Genomic DNA, 22,690 nt, shown 5'->3' with positions numbered 1-22,690 from the left:
GCACAACTTCAGTGTAACAGCACAACTTCTACTGAGAATATCTCTCCAAAACAAAGGTTATATCGTCTTCTAAAACGTAAAGAGGGGTCATGTGATCATGTTCTAGAAGCTCATAGAAATTAGGTACTTGTAAAAGATCACGTCCACCCAGTGTGTCCCTGACGAAAACCAATCATTTTACTCTAAAAAATAAAAAATATAAAAAATGTTTACATCTTAAACACGTAATCCCATCATGACCTCGACAACAACCAATCATTTTAAAATAAAAATAGAACGTATTTACGTGGTTGCTACTAATTTTGAATCAAGGTCAGGATCTAGATCAGCACCTGGTTGTTTACAAAACGAACAGTCAAGGTCAAATTGTTTTCTGAAGAAAGTATCATGTCTAGTGAATAAATTTACATTACAATATCATGTAATGAAAAATATAAAAAATTAAAACTTACTAACAATTAAATTAATATATATATATATATATATATATATATATATATATATATATATATATATATATATATATATATATATATATATATATTAAATCAGATATAATTAAATCGAATATTCATAACAAATTTGGAGACTTTAATGCTTACTGGGTTGTCTTGTTATGTTATTTACGTTTAAGCCCCCAGATGTAACGGAAAATTGAGTTACCTGTCCGAAATTGAAATCTATTTCAGTAATATCAGGGTTTCAATTTATTTAAATATTTCTTAATTTTAAATATTTAGGAGTTGTTTTATATTTTCGAATATATTTTAATTTCATTGTTTTTAAGTTTAGTATCTGATATTTTGATTTCATAACTGAAAAATTAACATTGAATCCAACAGCCTTTTACCATGACATCGAAAGTAGAGAATTTTTATTATAGATCCTACCCAGGAGGAGAGCGAGTCTTTAGCTTTTAGATCCTTTATCTGTATATAGTGTATTAAGACTATGCAGGAGTATGATAGGGAAATGCAAGAACGAAAGAAAAGAGAGAGAGAAAAGGAAGGTTGAGAGAAAGAAAGAAAGAAAGAAAGAAAGAAAGAAAGAAAGAAAGAAAGAAAGAAAGAAAAGAGTAGATGAAAGACGGAGAAAGTAGGCATCGGGAAGCATGACAATGAACGGTTAAATATTTTAGATTTTGTGAAAGTGAAAGAACTAAAGTACATAGATGATTAGGAGGTTTCATGGAAATGGTAATGAATGCGAAATCTTTAGGTTGGTCAGAAGGTGAAGTTAAGTCAATACAACTTCTGCTTCAGCTAGAAGAAAAGCTGATGCAGATACGCAGATAAATTTAAGAATTGGATAATCATTTAGTATTGATGTTAAAACATGCTTTGATGAGAAATGAGTTGAAACTTTAGAGAAGACAGCAAGTACAGATGATGATTATTCATTAATTCACAAGGTTCTATTTGTAAATATTCTGCTCAACACATGTTTTAGTTTATAAACCATTTCTGTCTCGTTTGAGTACTTACAAAGGTAACTGTGAAGAATCAAGCTTCTGATAAGATGGATCAGAAAACCTTGTCTCGCCCATGGTACACTTGCTGTGAGAGGAAAGTCCTCGTTAATAAGAGGTAATGGTCATGTATTGAAAGAGATTATTGTGTAGGGGCAAGCTTAGTCTGATTTTGCTGTTGAGATTTAAGAACCATTCTTGTCCAAGGGTCTAGTCTCACTCGTTTGTGACTTAAAATCACTTAGTAAGATATTAGAAGACACATACACTTCTCAGAGTTTATTGTTGTGGAGTATATTGCCCTTTTCTGAGCAGTCTTCTTCTAGTGAAAGTACTATAATAAAGGGAGTAGACTGTGAAAAGGTTAATATTCCTCTCAAGTGTGTGTGCCTTCAGACTTAGTTTGGGGACAGGTACCGCAAACCTCTTCGCCCAGTGAGGGTGTTCATTTGTTACTAGGTAATGACCTAGCATGAGGTAAAGTCGAAGTGAATCCACTTGTAACTGACAAGCCTTGTATGTATGGATCGATGAGTTGATCTTCTCGAATTAGAAATCCCAAGTTTGTATTCATCTTGCGGAGTTACTACAGCTACGGCAAAGCATGCTCTTGAGAATGATGTTGTTGAACGGTATGTTATTCCTTTAGCGGACACCTTTTTGAGTCAAGCTTTTAATGAGGTCGTCTTTGCTCCAAGTTTGGATCAGTCATGAAGCATTGATCACAGTGAAACTCCTTTGGCTACACATTTTCTTAAATCTAATCAGGGTAATAAAAGACGATTGCTAGTTGTCTTAAAGGAAGAAAATCCAGAGATCTCCTATTTCTCTCAGAGGACTTTAAGTGAAACTGAAGCTGCACAAGAGGGCACTTGTTACTTCTTGAAGAATTGGGCCCTTATGAGGAAATGGAGGCCACCTGCGGTACCCGCTGGTGACGAGTGGTCAGGTAGCTATCATATTTTTATTCCTATATTGTACTGATAAGGAACTTTTTGTCCAGCCCATGAAACGTCGTTATCTTGTCATTTAGGAGTCGGTAATATCTATCACAAGATTTTAAATCATTTTACTGGCTGTAGCTTAAAAGTGATGTTTCTAGGTTTGTAGATCTTATCATATTTGTCAAATGGTAGGAAAACCCAATCAGAAGATACCCAAAGCTCATATGTTACCTATTCCTGCATTTGAATAACCACACACATTTGAATGAAGATGAGAAATCGGATAGTGGCGACTTTGAAGCGACTAATCTTCTTAATTCGGAAGCTTTGGACAATCTGGACCAAAAACGTTTCGCATCTGCTGCAGCAGGAGATGAACGAACTGAACCACTAATCAAAAAATATGAACACTTATTTTCAGATATTCGAGCACGAACAAATGAGACTTTTGCCACTTTGAAATCGTGAATTGAACGCCTATGTGTACTGATTACAAAATAGTGAACTATGTAATTTCCAATTCCTAGAATTGATGACTGTATTTACAGGATTGGAAATGCCAAGTACGCCACAAAGTTTGACCTCTTGAAGGGATTCTGATTCAGTTAAGGAGAGAGCACACACAAAAAAATCAGCATTCCTGACTGCAGAATGAGATGGACTTTCCCACTGCAAAGTCGAGCATTTGGGATAAAGGGTTCCCCCATGTTCTTTCCAACGTTTGATGCACATGGTAACATCTGCAATAAGAAAGTGTGACGCTTACATCAATGACGTCATCATCTACACCAATACCTGGAAAGACAACATGGAAACCATCTGGAAGTTTTTCCAAAGGCTCTGCGAATCAAATATGACAACCAGCTTAAGGTAAAAGTGACTTTTGTCGTGCTCGTGTTACATGGTCAAATAAAACCTATAGAAGTTAGGTGAAGGCTGATTCTGAGTTTCCTGTGCTTATCAGTAAGAAGCAACTGATGCGATGTTTGGGTTATTATCTGATATTTTTTTTCTAACTTTTTTCAATGATTGTAGAACCCCTGACCAATTCGCTGAGTAAGAAGACCACGTTTCATTGCTCAGACACAAGTCAGGAGGTCAGGAGGCTTTTCATAAGTTAAAGGCCATACTCAAAGGTGCACCCGTATTGTCAGCTCCAGATTTCACTAAATCAATCAAATTGTCTCTAAATATAAGTGATATTTGGGTGGTGGAGTACTGTTACAAGCAAGATAGTGCAGTAGCGTACTAACGGGGGAAGGTGGTTGCCCCGGGCGCCAGAGGTCTTGGGGCGCCAAAACCCCTTTGGGTCATCATCGTTGCCCCGGGCGCCATTTGTCATTAGTACGTCACCGAGACAGTGATGGTGTGGATCATCCTATGTATTACATTTCAAAGAAACTGAATAAGCACCAGAGAAATTGTCCCACGTTAGAGATGTGTTTGGCTTTGCTGATGGCCTTGAAGCACATTGATACGTATGTTAGTGCAGCTCCATCTCCAGTCATTGTCTTCAGCGATGACAATACCATCACTTTCATTACTAAAATGAAGAATAAAAATCAAAGAAAGTTACGATAGAATCTGATGTTTACAATCATATAACATCGAAGTCAGGCACAACAAGTGGAATGTGAAAATTTGATTGTAGATGCACTTCACGTGCGTAGAAGTAGAGTACTGCATTGATTTGTATACATGACTGTATCATTCATTTTTATCATGTTATATCAATTACATAAATGTTTGATATTTGATAGAAGAAAGTTTTATGGTATAAATATGTCTTCTTTTAAGGGAGGAAGATGTTATGGAAATATGTATCATCTTTATAATATAATTTTTATTTATGTTGGTTGAGACTATGAAGTTATATTTCATACGTATCACGACTCCATGGTCACAACCTAAGTAACAGAAAGAAGCAGAACTAACAAGTTTTGTAAAACTTAACAAACAATACAATTATCAGTGTTATAAAGGAATATGTGCGAGGAACTTAATGTATTGTGAAGTGAATCCAAAATAATCCTGAAAAAGTTCTATTAAAGTCGAAAAGAATGAAAAGTTCTATATAAGTTTCAGGACCGGAAATGTACTCGTCCACCAAGAATTGCGATGTCATCAAAATGGCGTTGTCCAAAACTCCTTTGAATAACTCACAATAGTTCCAGAATAATATTAAAGTCCAATGAGCACTTTCTATTTCTAATGAACAGTCCAAAATGTTTTCCTTCTCAAGTATCTAAGGACAACATAAAACACGTCTGCAGATTTAATTATTTTACAACAGGATCACAAGAAGTAAGAATGAATTCAAAATAGGAACGAATCTGATTGATCAGTTCTCTCCTTGTATTCACCTCGAAGAATCTACTGCTACTATATATCACAATATACCCCACGTGACATCTTGCTACTGAATCTATTTCAAAATGCATATTCATGTGACCAACTCATCCAATAGGAATTAAATCAATTCTTCTAAACTACTTCCAGTCCAATGGGAAAAAGGCCGAATCGTGTCTACATGTTTACTAAAACCTGTATTATTAGTAACTATAAACACATACGTAAGCATCTATTTATAGATACTACACAATTTTGCGATCTAAAACATACGTTAGACCTTAATCACGTACACCAAATCCAACTATATATAATCACTACAACATACATTCGTGAATAAAGATTATAACAATTATAGACAAAATCATGTACCAGGAGTCACACAAATAACATATACAAAACAATTGTTCAGTTCAATGATTAGTACTATCGCAAAAGTATTTTTGTACTACGCAATAGAATTCATTCACAATATTGCTCTGAGGTGAAATAAACTGAAAGCAGTCAGGATAATACGCGAGTACTGCTTGTAGGCTGCGAAAACAAGTGTACAAAATCAAGGAACAATCGCCCTGACAAGCGCGCTCTAGGATTTAATTTGTTCAGTGAGATTTGATGATCAGAACAGTACTTTCTAATTACGACCAGGTTGATATGTGTTGAAACAATAAAAGCTGAGTGTTAGAAATAATTTTGAATCGTAAACTGTTTATTTAAAACGTAAAAGAACAGTATATATTGAAGATACACTCATTGTGTGGATTCCTTCAGTAATACACAGTGTATGTACGAATCGTTGGGAGAAGAACTTGTGATTCATTGACAATAGGTTTGCTGGATACAGCAGAGTGAATAATTAGCGATTTAAACATTGATACTTCGGAATTGTGTGATTAATATTCAAGGATTTGAATATGTAATTTCTATCGGATTATTTAAACTTTCCAGGACTTCAATGATAGTCTGGGTTCATGAGATTACATTGAAGCAAAAATATTTGAATCAATAATTTTGTTTAATTCAGCTGTTACCGCGATAGCACATACGCACAATACAGGCTTTTTTCGAATTACCTGATAACAGTTTTCAGATTAGTGAAAAATTGATAAAACATTTCAGGACTATTATAATGATTATGATACTAGGAATTCATACAATGTAATTTATTTGTAATCACTTTGTTTGATTTTATGTTTTATTTAAATAAATTTATATTTGAGAAACTTGAATGCTTGTTGGGTTACCTTGTCCGGTTACTTAAGTTTAAGTCCCTAGACGTAACACTTTATATCATATACTTATGTGTTGCGAAGTAAGTAAATATTTGCAATGCAATGGATGTAATCACGGAACGGGAGATAATGGTTTTGTTATAACTAAAGGAATGAAATAGTGCAAGAATGTTTATTTCGTATCAGCAACTTAATAGTGAAATACTTTCAAGCAGCTCACTCAGCTTTGTGCTAAACTGCTATCACTTTAATCCTGGTGATTATTTAATCTATTTCTTTTGTTGTGGCATCTGTGGTACAGCCCCACCCACCCACCCTGAAAAATAAACTTACATTCTTCGTTAATGAGAAAATGCCTTGCAACGAATCTATCGCACGATTCTGACCAGGTTATTTTGTCCCTCAGTCTTCTTTTCAGAGCGAACTGTTTCTGCTTACCTGCTATACATATTCTTATGCTACTAATGTAAGTACTTTATGTACAATGCAGATGTAATCATATGAGTCTGACGTTTTGTCAATAAAGTACGGCGAAATCTCTGACAACATGAAATCACCTTATTGGTAATATAAATGAACAACTGTTAATGGTTTAGTTAGGGTTATCTTTTACAGTATTGAACATGACACATATAATTTTACTACATTATAATAAAATAGGGTACATGGCAGTATGTGCCATATAACAGGAAATGTAATGGAGCTCTGTACTAAACAGTGTTTCCCTTTATTTTCATTTATGCATCATAGACCCCGAAATGTTTAATTTAAGCCCCGGTTATGACACCAAGGAGACTTTTGACACTGTGGTTGCTGATCCAGCCTGGTTTAATAGTAGGATTTTAACCCATATATTTTAAGTCACAAGTCTGGCATGCTGACTACTGTGCGTTTGTGACTCCTACCTCTATTAGCTGCCTTTTATGACATGTAGGAGAGCACATTGGCCTGTTCTACATAACTGAGCTTCAGAAGGAATAAGGGTTAGAAATGATACAAGTGTGATGGTGCATATTGGCATAATAACTGAAATTATCCATAATAAACTGGTACATTTTCATCTGCTTTATGCACTAAAATTCTTTGTAGTACAATTTCAGCTAAATTTTAATTAGGCTCCATTATGTTTTCTCTTATTACAAATTATCAGATATGTTCTTCATTTACTCTACATGTGTTGGTACTGTAAATATTTTCCTATGTCACACTATGAAATAACAATAATATGAATTATTATAGCATCATAACATTTTCTTGAATTCAGTAATATACCTCGTTCAGAACATAACACTTGTATAATTTGTTAATTGGCAATCTGCATATACCATATTTTTAATCTTGTGAACATTTTATGACTCACGGTATGTGTAGGTCATAGGTAGTCATATTTCAGTTGTACATTACCATCATCTGGGACATCCTTGTCTCTTTCCAATATGTGTTGAAAAACATTGACTCTCAGAAAGAGACTGAAATAATTGTACAGCTTTGCACAAGAAATGAATATTCAGCCAGAGGGGTGTGAGTTCATCAGATCAGCCCAGGTCAGCTATAATGGTGTGTCCTTGGGCAAGGCACTTGAGTTTAATTATCTCTCAGCATGAAAAAAACATACTTGCTGTGCCCTAAAACCCCAACCAAATGAACATTGAAACCCTTCAAACCTGAACCTGCTGAACACAGTAATCCACTCAAGACCAAATTCGAGGATGGAGTTCCTGAATTTGTCCTTCTTTAATATTGTATAATCAAACCTCTCTAATCCGGACGTTGAAGAAAATGTTCACCCCCAATTTCAATTTTACACTCTAAATAAACCTCATAAAGCTGAAACTAACTTACAAGTTGGAAATGTATTTTAATCTGAAATCCCTCTGCTCCTGAATCTGAAACAGAGTTTCATCCCCATCCCTAATTTCAATTTTACAATTTAAGAAAAAAACAGCTCATAAAACAAACTCACCTCATCTGCTCCAGAACTGAGACAATTTTTGTATATCCCTGATGTAAATTTTACACTTTTCAAAAAGAACGTCATAAAACTGAAACTCTCTTAAAACTTGGAAATATATTTTAACACCAAGCTCATGTGCTCTGGAATCTAAAGCATTTTTTATCCACATCCCCAATTCAAATTTTACAATTGAAAAAAAAAAACTCATAAAACTGAAACTCACTTCAAACTTGGAAATGTATTTTAGCTGCTGAATTCCTGACTCACACTGGACCAGATTGTTAATGGTTAACAAATAATGTAGTAGGCTTATTGGTGGGAAAATATCCCAAGGGCATGTGAGGTCATAACTATATCTGACAAAGGTGCTGGCAGGATTACATCGACAATAGACTAATCTGAACTTTTTGCAGCTTTTAAGGTAAATTATTAATAACAATGCCTGTGGATAAGCCATTTAAGAAAGATTATATTCATCAGCAAGTGCAAGTGCAAATAAAGTGCAAAATGTAAGCAGTGACCTTGAATATATACCTGGGTCAGACAAGAATGGTTCCAAACATTCTATGTTGTACAATTAATGTAAATAGGGAACTCGACTGCCAAATATAAGTACTTTTTCATTAGTCATCTGCCTTTGCTCTCTCTATCATCATCTGAAAATCATACAAGAATCAAGTTGTTCTCTCTCGCATCGTCATTAACTGTAATGTATCGTATTACATATTGATTTTGTCCGTCATTGCTATTTTTTCTCTCTCTCTAACACACACACACACACACACACCATCATCATCATCATCATCAGTGGCTAATCAGTGGTGTAAAGTATCAGCTATTCTCCTTTCCTATTGCTTTTTTTCTCTCAATCATTATCATCATCATCATAATAAATAGTACATCTCTCATACAAGTATCTTATTTTATTCTCCACTATTATTTTCTGTTATGAAAAAAATATCAGTTCAAACAACAGATAATCTTACCAGGTGGCAACCTCTAGAAAATCGATGAAACATTTCTTGTAATCTACCGGGTCCAGTATCCGTCTTTAATATTTGAAGTGATGACGTTATCAACCGTTATTACTACTATCCGAACTTTAACTACATATTTCTGTTCTGCAAATTTATATAAAATTATAAAATGATACAATCTGAAATAAAAAGAAAGCTAAACATTTTATCTTGTGAAATTACTTTCATAATGTTATTCAGCCAGCGGTAGAAACGCCAAGCCGTGAACAACTGAACAAAGGAAGTGCACAGAACAAAGGTACTCTCGAACAAAGGAACGATAGATCGTAATACAGTAATATAATTTAAACCTGCGGCCAATTGCATTCTCTCTGCTGTTTTGAAGTATTTTAGCTCATTACTGTTAACACTACCCTTATATATTTCTATTTTCTCTTAACTAACAATAACAATCTTATTCTATTGGCGCCATAACCCTAAAACAAGGAAAACAAGTCCACTTTTTCTCATCTCCACTAAGCAAAAATAAACTATTTAATCAAGAGTTAAAATCTTTTTAAATAAACAGATTTCAGTCAATACCTACAGCATATGACTGATAGCTCTACCTTACTAAAATATTAATAAGCAATCCAACTTACATAGGAAAAAAAAATAAGACAATACCATAAAACCAAAATTTACAATAAAAACCATCAATTGAAATCAATCTATACGCAAAGTAAACTAAACCTAAAACTATAAATATCCAAACCTAAGGAATTTACAAAAGAAAGGTCTCAACTTAATAGTAACACATCATTATTCCCACCGCCAGAAAAAAAAACCAAGATAGGCAACTTAACAATATCAGAAAAATGTCACTTACCAACCAAACAGAAAACAATTCCCCAATACGAAAAGGACAACTAGACACTAGCTTAAGCCCTTCAATAAAACAAATCCAACAAAAAAATCTAACATTCACTACCAGCTTCCCACACAATCGCAGCAATAAACGATCTTGACCCAACCCCACCTATAGACTTCAAGCACCCTGATCAGCTATACGAATATGAGGAATTAGATGACACAATACCCACACTATACATGGAACACATAATCGCACCCCCACCCCACCCCCTGAACTGAACCAACACTTAGATATCAAAACAACACTACCAACATACAAACTACTTGAAATTCCCCAATCCAAAACACCAATTGGCATCCTGATAAGCAAAGAACCAAAAACCACTATTACCCCACCCAAGCCACAGCTAAACCAACTTAATGTAAACGATCCAGCAACCAATATAAACGTAACAGCTCCAACTACAACTACACAGCAAACTACTACCCGCCCCTCCACACTCAACACAGCAAAATCCAACAATAATGGAAAACAGGATGTCTCAAAGAATAAACCAAAAAAAGAAAAGAAAATATCCACAACAGCCAAACCCCAGGCCCCTCAGGGACCAATCAAGGTAATAAAACCAACAGCCAACCACCTAAAAATACCCCCCCCCCCAACCCAACTACCCATCTACTAATAGACAGCACCAGGGAACAAGTAACCTATTTAGGTAAAGGAAAGCTTCCTATGCAGAAAAACCACACCACCACTCCAACCCGAACTGGGAAATAGGATACAAGTACTAACAAACCCTCTCCCCCAGGCAACAACCAGGAAGTAAAACCAAGATTTCATTCACTGGAACATAACGTTATACATAAGCAGTAGGGGCAAGCAACTGCTCCACCTAAGCAACAGCAGCATTATAGGCGCCCTTTCCCGAGCACACAGTGGGCAATTTAGGTTAATTAGACCAAATTAGACTACCTAATTGTTCACTGCAGTACGCTCAACCAAGTGGAAAAATTCCTGCAACTGGAAATTCTATGCCACATTAGAGCTAAAATCGAAAGGCACCACAAAACAGAAAATAAACCTACTAAACCTGACAGCAAAATCCCATCTGAATCAAAAACAGACAACAAGACTATCAAACCACTCCTAAATACGAACTTCAAATCAGTACTAACCCTCAAAGGATATAATAAGGATTTAAATGACCAAACAATGCTTAAAAAACTCAATGAGAATGGTGCAAAAATAGAAAAAGCATACCAACTTAAAAATCGTAAAGGACTACCCACCACAAAAGCAGTTATAGTATCAAAAGATACTTACAACCTTGATAAAATTAGGTCCCTCCGGAGTAAGACACAAACTAGAACCTTTTGTCAACAAACCCCGATTCTGCACCAACTGTCAACATTGGGGACACTATGCCAACAAATGTCGATACAGATATAGATGAGGCCGCTGCGGGGGCCAACAAAGAGAGGCATGTTAAAAGAGAATTATCAAATGCCCCAACTGCAGAGAACCACACCATCCCAGAGCATCTGAATGACTCTATAATATCAAAGAAAATCAAATAATTAACCTCATGAATGCCAAACATTTGATGTATGAGGCAGCAAAAAAAAAAAACAAAAAAAAAACAATTGATAACAGCAACTTCTATCAAACTGGAACAAAGGAAGTCACCTAACCTCTCAACTCCAACCACAACACAACAACAACAACAAAAAATCCACCTCCACAAAAGACTAATCCGCCCCTAACTGTACCAAAATCTGAAACCAAATTAGCAGGAATGCAATCAGGAAAAAATCAAAGGGATAACAATACCAACAAAAAAAAAGTCATACCCCCCCCCACCAAGGTTATCAAAACATCATCACATGGCAGATGTGGATTGAACTGTTCAAAGAGATAATTAAATCTAACAGCACCAGATCCCCCACATTAGAAAACATAATAGGACACCTAAACTCAAGTGTTACCAAACATTATCATGCTACACTCACAATTACAGGGGCCCCGAGTGGTCTAAAGCGCTCTCCGTCACAGATCACTGCCATCTCACCTCTGTCTGCGTAGGTTCGAGTCTCGGGCTCGGCCAATGTGGATATGTGAGAAAGCTTGCCGGTAGCTTCTCGTGGGTCGGTGGTTCTTTCCGGGGTTTTCCCGGGTACTTCCTTCACCATTAATACTGGCCTCCATGTATAGCCTATTGTGTGCTGAAAAATGGCATTAAACCCTATAACAACAACAGCAGCAACAACAGCAACAACAACAACTCACAATTATTCCTCAGACCACCATCATAACCACAACCACCACCAATCTCAATGGATAACACAACTAAAAATAACTTACTACAGTGTATCTGGCAATGGAATTGCAGGGACATATCCAAAAACCTACATAAACTAAGACACAAAATCATTAAACAATCAATAAACCTGACATAATCTGCCTCCAGGAAACACACTTACCAGAGAATCCGAAACTTATACCCAAAATCTTCTGATACTCACCAGGCATATTCAAAAACCTACATAAACTAATACACAAAATCATTAAACAATCAATAAACCTGACATAATCTGCCTCCAGGAAACACACTTACCAGAGAATCCGAAACTTATACCCAAAATCTTCTGATACTCACCAGGCATATTCAAAAACCTACATAAACTAATACACAAAATCATTAAACAATCAATAAACCTGACATAATCTGCCTCCAGGAAACACACTTACCAGAGAATCCGAAACATATAAACAAAATCTCCGGATACTCACCAGGCATATTCAAAAGTCGTAGCAATGGGAAAAAGGGAGGAGGACTTGCAATATTTGATTCCCTGCCCTACTCTGAAACATTAACGATCCCAATGCTAATCGACATAAATAACAAAATTGAAATTCAAACGGCATTAGTCAACACTGGATCGAATAATATAATAATAACTAATATATATGACCCAGGGGGCAGTGACAACCCAATCAACTTAGAATCTTATCGACAAATCTCCACTAACCAGTCTGGGAACCTAATCATTTATGGCGACTTCAATGAACTATGGGGAGAAAGTAGAAGGGATAAAAGAGGCAAATTAATTGAAGAATGGATTGCTGAATCAAACCTCTTAATCCTGAGGATGGCTCCCTCTCAGCAATCGATCTTACTATATGCGCACCCAAACTTACAAACTGGTGGGTTGATCAATATAACACATTAGGTAGCGACCATTTCCCCATCATAATCTCCCTCCAAATATCAGATCAGCACTACCCCCATGAAGCCCCACCCAGATGGAGACATGATAAAGCTGATTGGGATAACTTTAGAAACATCCTAACCGCTATTAATACCAAAGAGATCGAAGACCCAGATATAACAATATTCCATGACAATGTAATTAATGCTTTACTTAATGCAGCTACCCTAAATATTCCCCAAAAAACAAATACTCAAACTAAACAATCAGTTCCATGGTGGGATGATCAATGTCAAGAAGCATATAGAGATATAAAAAAAGCACTTAACAACTATAAGCGAACAAGAGACTCAATAGATTTCATCCAATATAAAAACAAAGAAAAACACCTTAAAGGGATCATCAAACTAGCCAAGGAAAAAACATGGCAACACTTCTGCTCAAAATTGAACCTGAAATCTAACTCTAAACAAGTAGGGGACAAAATAAAATCTATCCGGGGAAAGCTAACACCTAAGCTCAAAAAATGCTACAGCCAACCATGACAAAGCTGTCCTACATGCTAACCATTTCTCGGCCATGAGCAGTAATACCAATCACACTAGGAACTTCCAAGAACACAGACAGAAAGCTGAAACCACACTTCCTAACCTCTTTAAAGACTAGGGTTCAAGAACTCAGATTTAAATTCCGAAATCACCCTATACGAATGGAAAATAGCGCTATGGTCTCAAAAAGAAACCTCACCTGGGAAAGATCAAATTGGATATATCATACACAAAAATCTTCCAAACAACATTACAACAACCATTATAAAACTGCTCAACCAAATTTGGCGAAGTGGAAAACTACCATTCAGCTGGAAACAAGCAAATGTCACCCCAATCCCTAAACCAGGTAAAGACCCTAATAATATTATCTCGTATCGTCCCATCTCCCTCACTAATAACATATGTAAAATGATGGAAACAATCCTAGCCAATAGATTAAAATACCACATAGAAAGCAACAAACTCCTATGCGAAAACCAATGTGGCTTCCGTAACAGGCGCTCCACCACAGATAAAATTTTAAGACTAGAAGCTGATATCAAACTAGCTTTCAACTCCGAAAGAAAATCAGACAGACAACTTATAGCAGTCTTCCTTAACCTTGAAAAGGCGTTTGATCTTGTCTGGACCAAAGGATTGATTACAAAACTCAACCACTTTGGAATTACTGGACGCATGTTTAACTGGATCGAAAACGTCCTAACAGGTCGCACAATAATCACACCACCTCAGAAGAATACACCCTTGAAAACGGTACCCCACAAGGGAATGTACTCAGTCCTACGCTATTCAACATCCCGATTAACGAACTAGACATCAACTTAGCGACAAAACGGGTTAACATTTCCCAATTCACTGATGACAGCGGCATCTGGAGGACAGGAAACCGTTCTAGCAAATAAGCAGTCAAAGAAATCCAGAAAATCCTAGATAACATAGGGATATTGGCAGATAAATGGGGTGTTAAGATCTCACATGGAAAAACGGCAGCAATAATTTTCTCCCCTAAATGCAATAACCAGATAATTTACCCCAACTTCTATAGTTAAAACCAGTTAATCAAATATGCTTAGGTAGTCAAATTCCTAGGTATGTTCTTCGACGATCATCTAACTTGGAAACACCAGACTGAACAATTAATTCAAAATTGCAATAAAGATATTAATCTCTTAAAAAATCTTAAAGGGACCACATGGGCATCCAATCAAGAAACCTTATTAACCATATATAGATCACTAATAAGGTCGAAGCTAGATTATGGATGCCAAGTTTACAAATCGCGAAACAAACATTACTGAACAAACTGGATACTATCCAAAAGAAAGCATTATCTGTTTGCACTGGCACTCTACATCATTGGACTAACCAGGTGGCAAACAAATCATAGAACTCGGGAAAAGCTGCCAACACTTGCTCTACAAGAAGAGTACACTCACTTCCCTGACCCCGCCCCTTGGACAAACCCTATCCCTAGGATCAACACTAGAGTCATCAATTATGGAAACAAATTGGAACAAGAATCTAAACTCAAAACCATCGTAGCAATGGAAATACAAGACACCTACTCTGGCTTCGTAAAAAGTTTCACTGACGGATCCAAAACAACCGAACCCCCCAGAACAGCAGTTGCAGTTGTTATTCCCGAATTCAACATACAAATGTGATCCAGATTACCAGACCACTGTTCTACTTTCACCACAGTGTTCTGGGCAATAATATAATCATTAAAATGGATTAAAGACCAAAAAGTTCCAAAAGCAGTTATCATCTGCGACTCACTTAGTGTAATAGAACCCATCAAATCTAACAGCACCAAATCAAGAGAGCAATTCTTGGCTAGAGCTTTCTATAAGCTTAAGGAATTATCCACAGCATATCAGATAGTTTAATTCATGTGGATACCCTCGCATATAGGAATCCCTGGTAATGAGCTAGCCGACAAAGTCGCAAAAAACGTGTTAGGGAACCCTAACCCTGCCCCACTCAGATATAGCATAACAGAAGCACAAAGCATAGCAAGAAACTATATTAACCAGAAATGGCAGGAGCACTGGAACTCCACTACCAAAGGTCCATCAAACCACCCAAAGTGAACAGCCTGGACCAAAAAATTATCAATCGCATCGTAAACGGAAAAACAAAATTAGCAGGAAGTTTTGGCAAACATCCAGGACCCAAGCCTGCTAATATCAATTGCTATCACTGCAAAACCATTGAAGACCTGCCACATATATTCAATAGCTGCTCAAAATATCAGGAAGCTATAAAAAAATAATATTGGATCCCTTACCACCTACACAGATTTCCTTAAAAATAACAACCCCAACATAAATATGACCTACCAAAACATACTTAAATTCCTAAACACATCCAAGCTAAAAAAAAAAATATAAAACACCCTATAAACATAAAATAAATAACCCGACCTCACTTAAAAATAAATTTCCACTAGCAGATGGGCACCCTTGACATGTCCTGGGGGAGCTGAGTATTCAGCAAGAGTGTCCCTTCGGCTTAAAAATAACAACCTGTAAAACATACACAAAACACCCAAATACTCTCTAAAACCAGATTAATATACATAGACAGACGGGCGCTTTTGAAACATCCCTAGGGACCCGAATACTCAGCAAAGGTTCCCGTCCTCTTAATCCCAAATATATCCTTACAAATCAACAAAAATACTATTTTTAAAAAAAATCTTAGTCTCTGCTCTCTTCCTAGCCCTAACATGAAAGACAGCCAAGGTAATAATGCGGCCTCTTACTGTGATTCAGACCATACTAACACTAAAGCAGCACAGTTTTCCATCCAATGCAACCTAGCTCATCTTTAGAGCAATTTTAGACACAAGAATCAAAACTCAAAATTCGTGCAAGTACATCCATTTAGACCAGTACCCTGGAATGAGCGGACTCCTGCATGCAGATGGTCGCCTGCCTTCCTGGTCACTACTTTCCTTGCTTCAGTCGGACACAAATAAGCGTGCAACGCGTGCATGAAACACCTAACATAAACAAAAGCAAAAATAAATAAATAGCGAGTGGCACTATGGTGTCAGAATCCTTACACAATTAGATCAAGAGGCCTACACGAAGTACCCAGTCCAGCAGCTAGTAGAAGCAGCTAACTACATTTTTACGTTACACAGCTACCATTTTCCCAAAATTACCTGACATGAAAAAGGAATGCGGAGAAATGTAAAGAAGCAGAAGAAAAACGGGGAACTTTTGCTTAAAAAGCCCTTCTAAGGGCTACCAATATTGCCTCTTATCCTGGGAACCATTTTGGCTTGGTATCCCGTTTCAATAAAACTATTATGTACACTAACTTGGTCCTTCCAGACACCGATTCAAAATTCAAACCTTTTATGACCTAATAGTGACCAAATTTTGTATATGTCGCTCAGACGTATTAGTTATTAAAAATTTGTAGGGCATCTACAACGTACACTATGCACTAGAATTTTGACGATTGTCAGGACTAGGACAATTTTACAGCTTGTTTTAATTTGACCCAATTGCACAGGTGGCTAACACATTATTGGCATTTTTTATTGTCCATTAGTACAACTAGACTAAAATTTGACTTAGTACGGGCTGGCGTTCTTGGGAGTGCAGGACATCCATAGCTGGCTTGCCGAGTTCCTTGTCCTCTTGACTATCTCGGACATCGTATAACGGCGGAGATGTGGAACAATTTCCATCCGTTTAAAACCAGGTGTCTTGATGTGACGTCATCGTTGCGACCAATCGCAACGGGCGTTACATACTGCTTGGGTCGACACCTAGTACAGTCAATAACGGACTGAAATCAACTCTTTGTTAACACGAGTGTGTGTTGGGCCTATTCCCACTCATGAAAGCCCTTCATTCAGGCTAAATTAGCAGTGCACCTTGAGCACATAAACACCTGGGGGTTGTGACACTAATTCCTTCCCCCTGGAACATTTAGCATCCTGCTGTGCGGGAATAAACCGTCGCACATGCCCTTTTGGGCGCATGCGACGTAAATCCAAGTAATCAATCAATCAAAACGGTTTGTGACAGCAATGGTGAAAATAAAGGTTAATTCCCCGGACTGAATTAATGACATGCTCGTCCGAGAGTTATGCGTTGGGACGTCACTGTCTTTTGAACGTATATGTGTAGTTGTTTAGTCTCCTTGCGATTCTGAAGCGATAAAAGACGCGTGAAAAAAGTTGAATTGAGCGGAGGGTTGTGGTCACAGTTGCACTCATTGTGTTCATTTATATTATCGATAAGGTGATTTCATGTTGTCAGAGATTTCGCCGTACTTTATTGATAAAACGTCAGACTCCTGTGAAAGAAGTATCCATGTGTTGTCCTTGTACCACAATGTCCGCCATTTTGAATTAACGTTTGACTTTCGTATTTGGAGATTCTACACTTCACTTTTTTCAGTTATTCTGTCCATTAGGGTACTGATAAGTCAGTAATTGACATGTTTTAGTGATATTATGGTTGCAATAAGGTTGCATCTGTGTATGCAATTTATGCTTTGATGCGACAAGAGGTCGTCATCACTACACGGCGACTGTAATCTGCAACCACAGGCACTAGTCCTACAACGTAAGACACATCACCCAATATTTTTAAAGCACTAAAACAAAACCAACATGTGCCATGTCTTACATTGTAGGACTACCACATGCACTTGATTCATGGGAAAACTATTGTGAACACTCACCAATCATCACCAATCAATTGGCGAATTTGCACAGTAGTTTCCCGCTGAATATAGTGTCTGTGTTGATGAATTGATTCGATTATTCGAGATTTAAATTATCATCATACGATATTCTTTCTGTATAGACTACCCCTGCAATACTGAAATACTTACAGATATTTTTGTGTATATGTATTTAGTGTTGACATTTTGTACCATGCAAAAAACGTAAATTGCAATCCACGGTACAAAACAAGACACTGATTGGTTACATGGTTTGCTATCCATGCAAGCGATAAGTTTAATTGTGTTACGTTGTGTCCAGGGAAGGTAATAAATAGGGTTGCGTTGTCAGTTATGGACATACAACTGATGAGTCATTGCTCAGTTTGATTAAAATCAGATCTCTACTGGCCTATGTGTAGATCTGATTTTAATCAGATTGAGCCATCGCCAGAAGCCAAAGTTAGTACATTCTGAACTTTGAGAAATAGATAGTTCCCGAATGACCTCATCAGCAGCCATATTTGTGTTATGCTGACAAATTAACTTTGAGTTTATATGGTGCCTGGAAGTTGAAATAAATTCATTGAATCTGAAGATACTGTTACAAAAAATACATACATAAACGGTATGCAAACTATCTTTTTGTTAGTATCTATATTTGTCATTTATAAGTTGATTTTGCTTCAGTGTGCGTTTTAAAAAATAGTCAATTTTGGCGGTCGCATATAGGAGAAATGGCCAGGTTGCCCATTATCCATGTAAAATAGAAAGAATGTCGTCTGCTAGTAACCTTATCGGGGAGCATCTATAGTACATAACAGTATCAAATAGACAAGAATATTAGATTTATTCCGAAATAGATTGGAACAGTTGTCTTCAACCACACCCAACAGCTCCTGCTTCCATATCTCCAGTTTATATATTGTAGGGAAGATCGATAAATAGATGTCATGTATAGATTCCAGCTTAAGCAAGGGGTGTTACTCTGATATCGTGATAATAACGAAACAAATATATTTACTTTGACATATGATACTTAACATATATGTCATATAATACATGTCCTAATCTTAATATATACACTGCACAACTTGTAAATCAATTTGGTAACTGGATGCTACTTCAATGGCTCTCATTCTGTCAGCGGTAGTCCCCACCACCACCACCCCAACAATAGAATCTACCAAGTGTTACAACGAAAATAAATCGTGTTTCTAAGTCAACACCTGTCAATTACGAAAGCCACCAGAATAGAACAACATTTAAACATCCATCATGTTTTAACTCTTATTTGCTACCATAGATTCGATCTCTTGCTTCTGGACAATAATCTTGCAAAAAAAATCATTAGACATTATCAAACGACAAACTGGTTAACCGATTTGTTACAGTGATAACGATTTTAAGGAGATATAGATTTTATTTGAGAACATAGATACCCTATGTGTGTATGCAATTTATGCTTTGATGCGACAAGAGGTCGTCATCACTACACGGCGACTGTAATCTGCAACCACAGGCACTAGTCCTACAACGTAAGACACATCACCCAATATTTTTAAAGCACTAAAACAAAACCAACATGTGCCATGTCTTACATTGTAGGACTACCACATGCACTTGATTCATGGGAAAACTATTGTGAACAGACACCAATCATACCGGCCATTGAAATAGTGTACTTGCCAGCAGTTCCAACATTTTCCCAAAGTAAAACTGATGATGCAGAACTTTCAGACTTCTAACAATATTATGGTTATTCCGAATATTACTGATCCTGGTAAAAACCGCTAAGAACAACTAAGAAGCACTAAGAGGCAAGCCAGTTCAGAGGTAATCCTAGTTTCTAATGACCCTAGGGTCAGAGGAATTGTATTAAGCTGAATGAAGCAACGTGAATGAGCCAATCCAAATCAGTCATTCATAGTGTTAAAATTTATCATTTATCTTTGTTTATTATTTCATATTTGTTTTCAATCATTTATTTATTTAATCTCGTTTTGCTACTTTATGGCATACTTTTGTCCATATTTGCATTTCACACACACACACACACATATGTGTGTGTGTGTGTGTGTGTGTGTGTAGTTACATTTAACCAGTGATATTATTTTTTATTGAATTATATTTGTTACAAGGGTGGTACCAAGTATCTTCCATGTTGTTGCCATATCCATGGATGCCATTTTTAGCAGTCTCAGCATAAAACAAATATTTGAAAGGCATCCAGTATTTAAAGGGACTGTTACTATCATCCCGATGAGCCACATTTCTCAGCTATGAAGGTTACATAACTTTTGCATCCTGCCTGCATGCCATTTTTCAGCATTTGGTCTTAAAAAGATTATTTCACTGGTAGGAAAGGCTCTGACGGAAGTTGTTGCATAAAAATTGTCTAAAAAGAGCCATGTTTCACAATTATGGGGGTATTCCAAGTTGTTGCATGATGCTTGTATACCATTTTTTAGAATTTATGTTCCTGAATAAGTATTTTAAAGGTAGGAAAGTTAGTAATGGGAGTTGTGGCATAAAATGAATACTTGTATTGTTACTGTAACCCCATTAAGATATATTTCACAGTTATGGGGATTATTCCAAAACTTTTACCCGATGCCAGCATGCCATTTTTGGGAATTTAGTCCTGAAAAAATATTATAAAGGGACAAAGGAAAGGTCTTGTTGCATCAAAAGAATATATGGAAATGTATTCGAGGTCTTAATGAACTTACTATCCCCTGTAGAGTCCCATTTCACAATTATGATTATTCCAACTTGTTGCAGTATGCCTGCATACCATTTTTTAAAATTTAGTCTTTAAAACACTATGTTCGTGTACTTAATTAAACATACATCGATACACAGACACCCTTATTTATACATAAATTACTTAAATGGCTCCCTTATTTAAAACACTGCCTACTTGTTGGGCTGCCTTGAACAACCTTATCAGAACATATTTACAACACAGGTTACTTGTATGGTGCCCCTTTACAGCATGATGAGATGGGCTGCGTGCATCACCACTTTATGCCTGCTTTCATTGTATACATGTGTGGGGAAATTAGTACAAGTTGGACTACTTTGAATTACAAGTACCATGAGAAAATAAACATCTTTTATGATAGTACGCCAAATGGATGTTTTTGAAAGATCTTGTGATAAAATGCAGAATATCAGCTTATGTTGATGAACAAATGTTTTTTATATCAGTGATCAATATTATGATTTTTGGCAAGCAAGACAAAAATTATGATCCACTGTCAGCCTAATTTTCTTTTACCTACTCAGAGTAGACATTTCTGCTTTTTCAATAAAACTTTGATCTTGAATGTGTTATTGTACACCTGAATCCCACAAGTTAACAAAATGCAGCAATTTTAGTTCTAAAACATAATGTCAATAATAACTAGAAAATCACATTTGTCATCTCTTCATGAATGCTGACAAGCTTGACAATTAGTGGTTACCTTTCCTAATCTATTTAAAACCAGTTTTCTCTCTTGTCCTAATATATTAGCATGGCCCCTATCATCATCATCGACTACTGCTTCAGCAAGAACTGGCAGTCAGTAAAGCATGGGTGCCTGCAAATAGAAAAAAACTTGCCCCTGACAGATTTCACCTCCAAACATGTTTTTGCCAACGTCTTTAAAACTTAATAGCTGGCAACTACGTTTGCCCTCCCCTGAAAGTAATTCTGCAGATGCCCCTGCAGCAGTGTCAGCTATTCATAAACCTAACTTAAGTTAAGATGTAGTGTGCAGCTACTTTTAGTATTAATTTTCCATTCATGGGAGTCTAATCTGCATTTTACTTAGCATGGTTAACCATTAATTAACAGATAGTTATCTGCTAAAGTTACTGTAAACATTCATTTTTTGTATGGGATTATCTCTAGAGGAGCATCAAACTCAGCCAAACATATGCAATATATTCTAATTAAAATGTACAGATCTCACATATTATTCAACTGGAGACAGTGATGATAAAAGCAGATTTTCCAAGTTTGAGCCAAATCGAATCTAATTTGGTCTATATTATCTCATGCTTATGTGAAGATCTTGTTCATACTCAGACTTATCAAACATCTTGATAATATAATGCTATTTAATAAGCTTAATCCAAATAATATAGTTGCAAGACTGTTAAAAAGCTAAGCCAATCAGTTGTAAGATCAACTCATTAGTATGCATAGGTCTTGTACTCGCAATAAAACTTGAATATCTTTATGATGATCATTACAATATTAGCAAGTTTTGAAATTTTGTTAAAGTGTGAGCCAGAAATTATTAGAATTTCCAGCAAACTGATGCTAGCTCAATTCAAATGCAATCATGTTCATAACTAAGCTCATTGGACATATTGAGATAAGCATATTTTCAAAGTTGAATAAAAAATTGTATCAGATTAGTGTGGTAACAAGCTCAGCCAATCAGATGCAAGACCACCTCATTTATA

The sequence above is a fragment of the Sinohyriopsis cumingii genome, chromosome 16 (assembly GCF_028554795.1).
Source record: "Sinohyriopsis cumingii isolate HCF-2022 chromosome 16, ASM2855479v2, whole genome shotgun sequence".
Taxonomy (NCBI): domain Eukaryota; kingdom Metazoa; phylum Mollusca; class Bivalvia; order Unionida; family Unionidae; genus Sinohyriopsis; species Sinohyriopsis cumingii.
Note: the sequence above shows the minus strand (reverse complement) of the source record.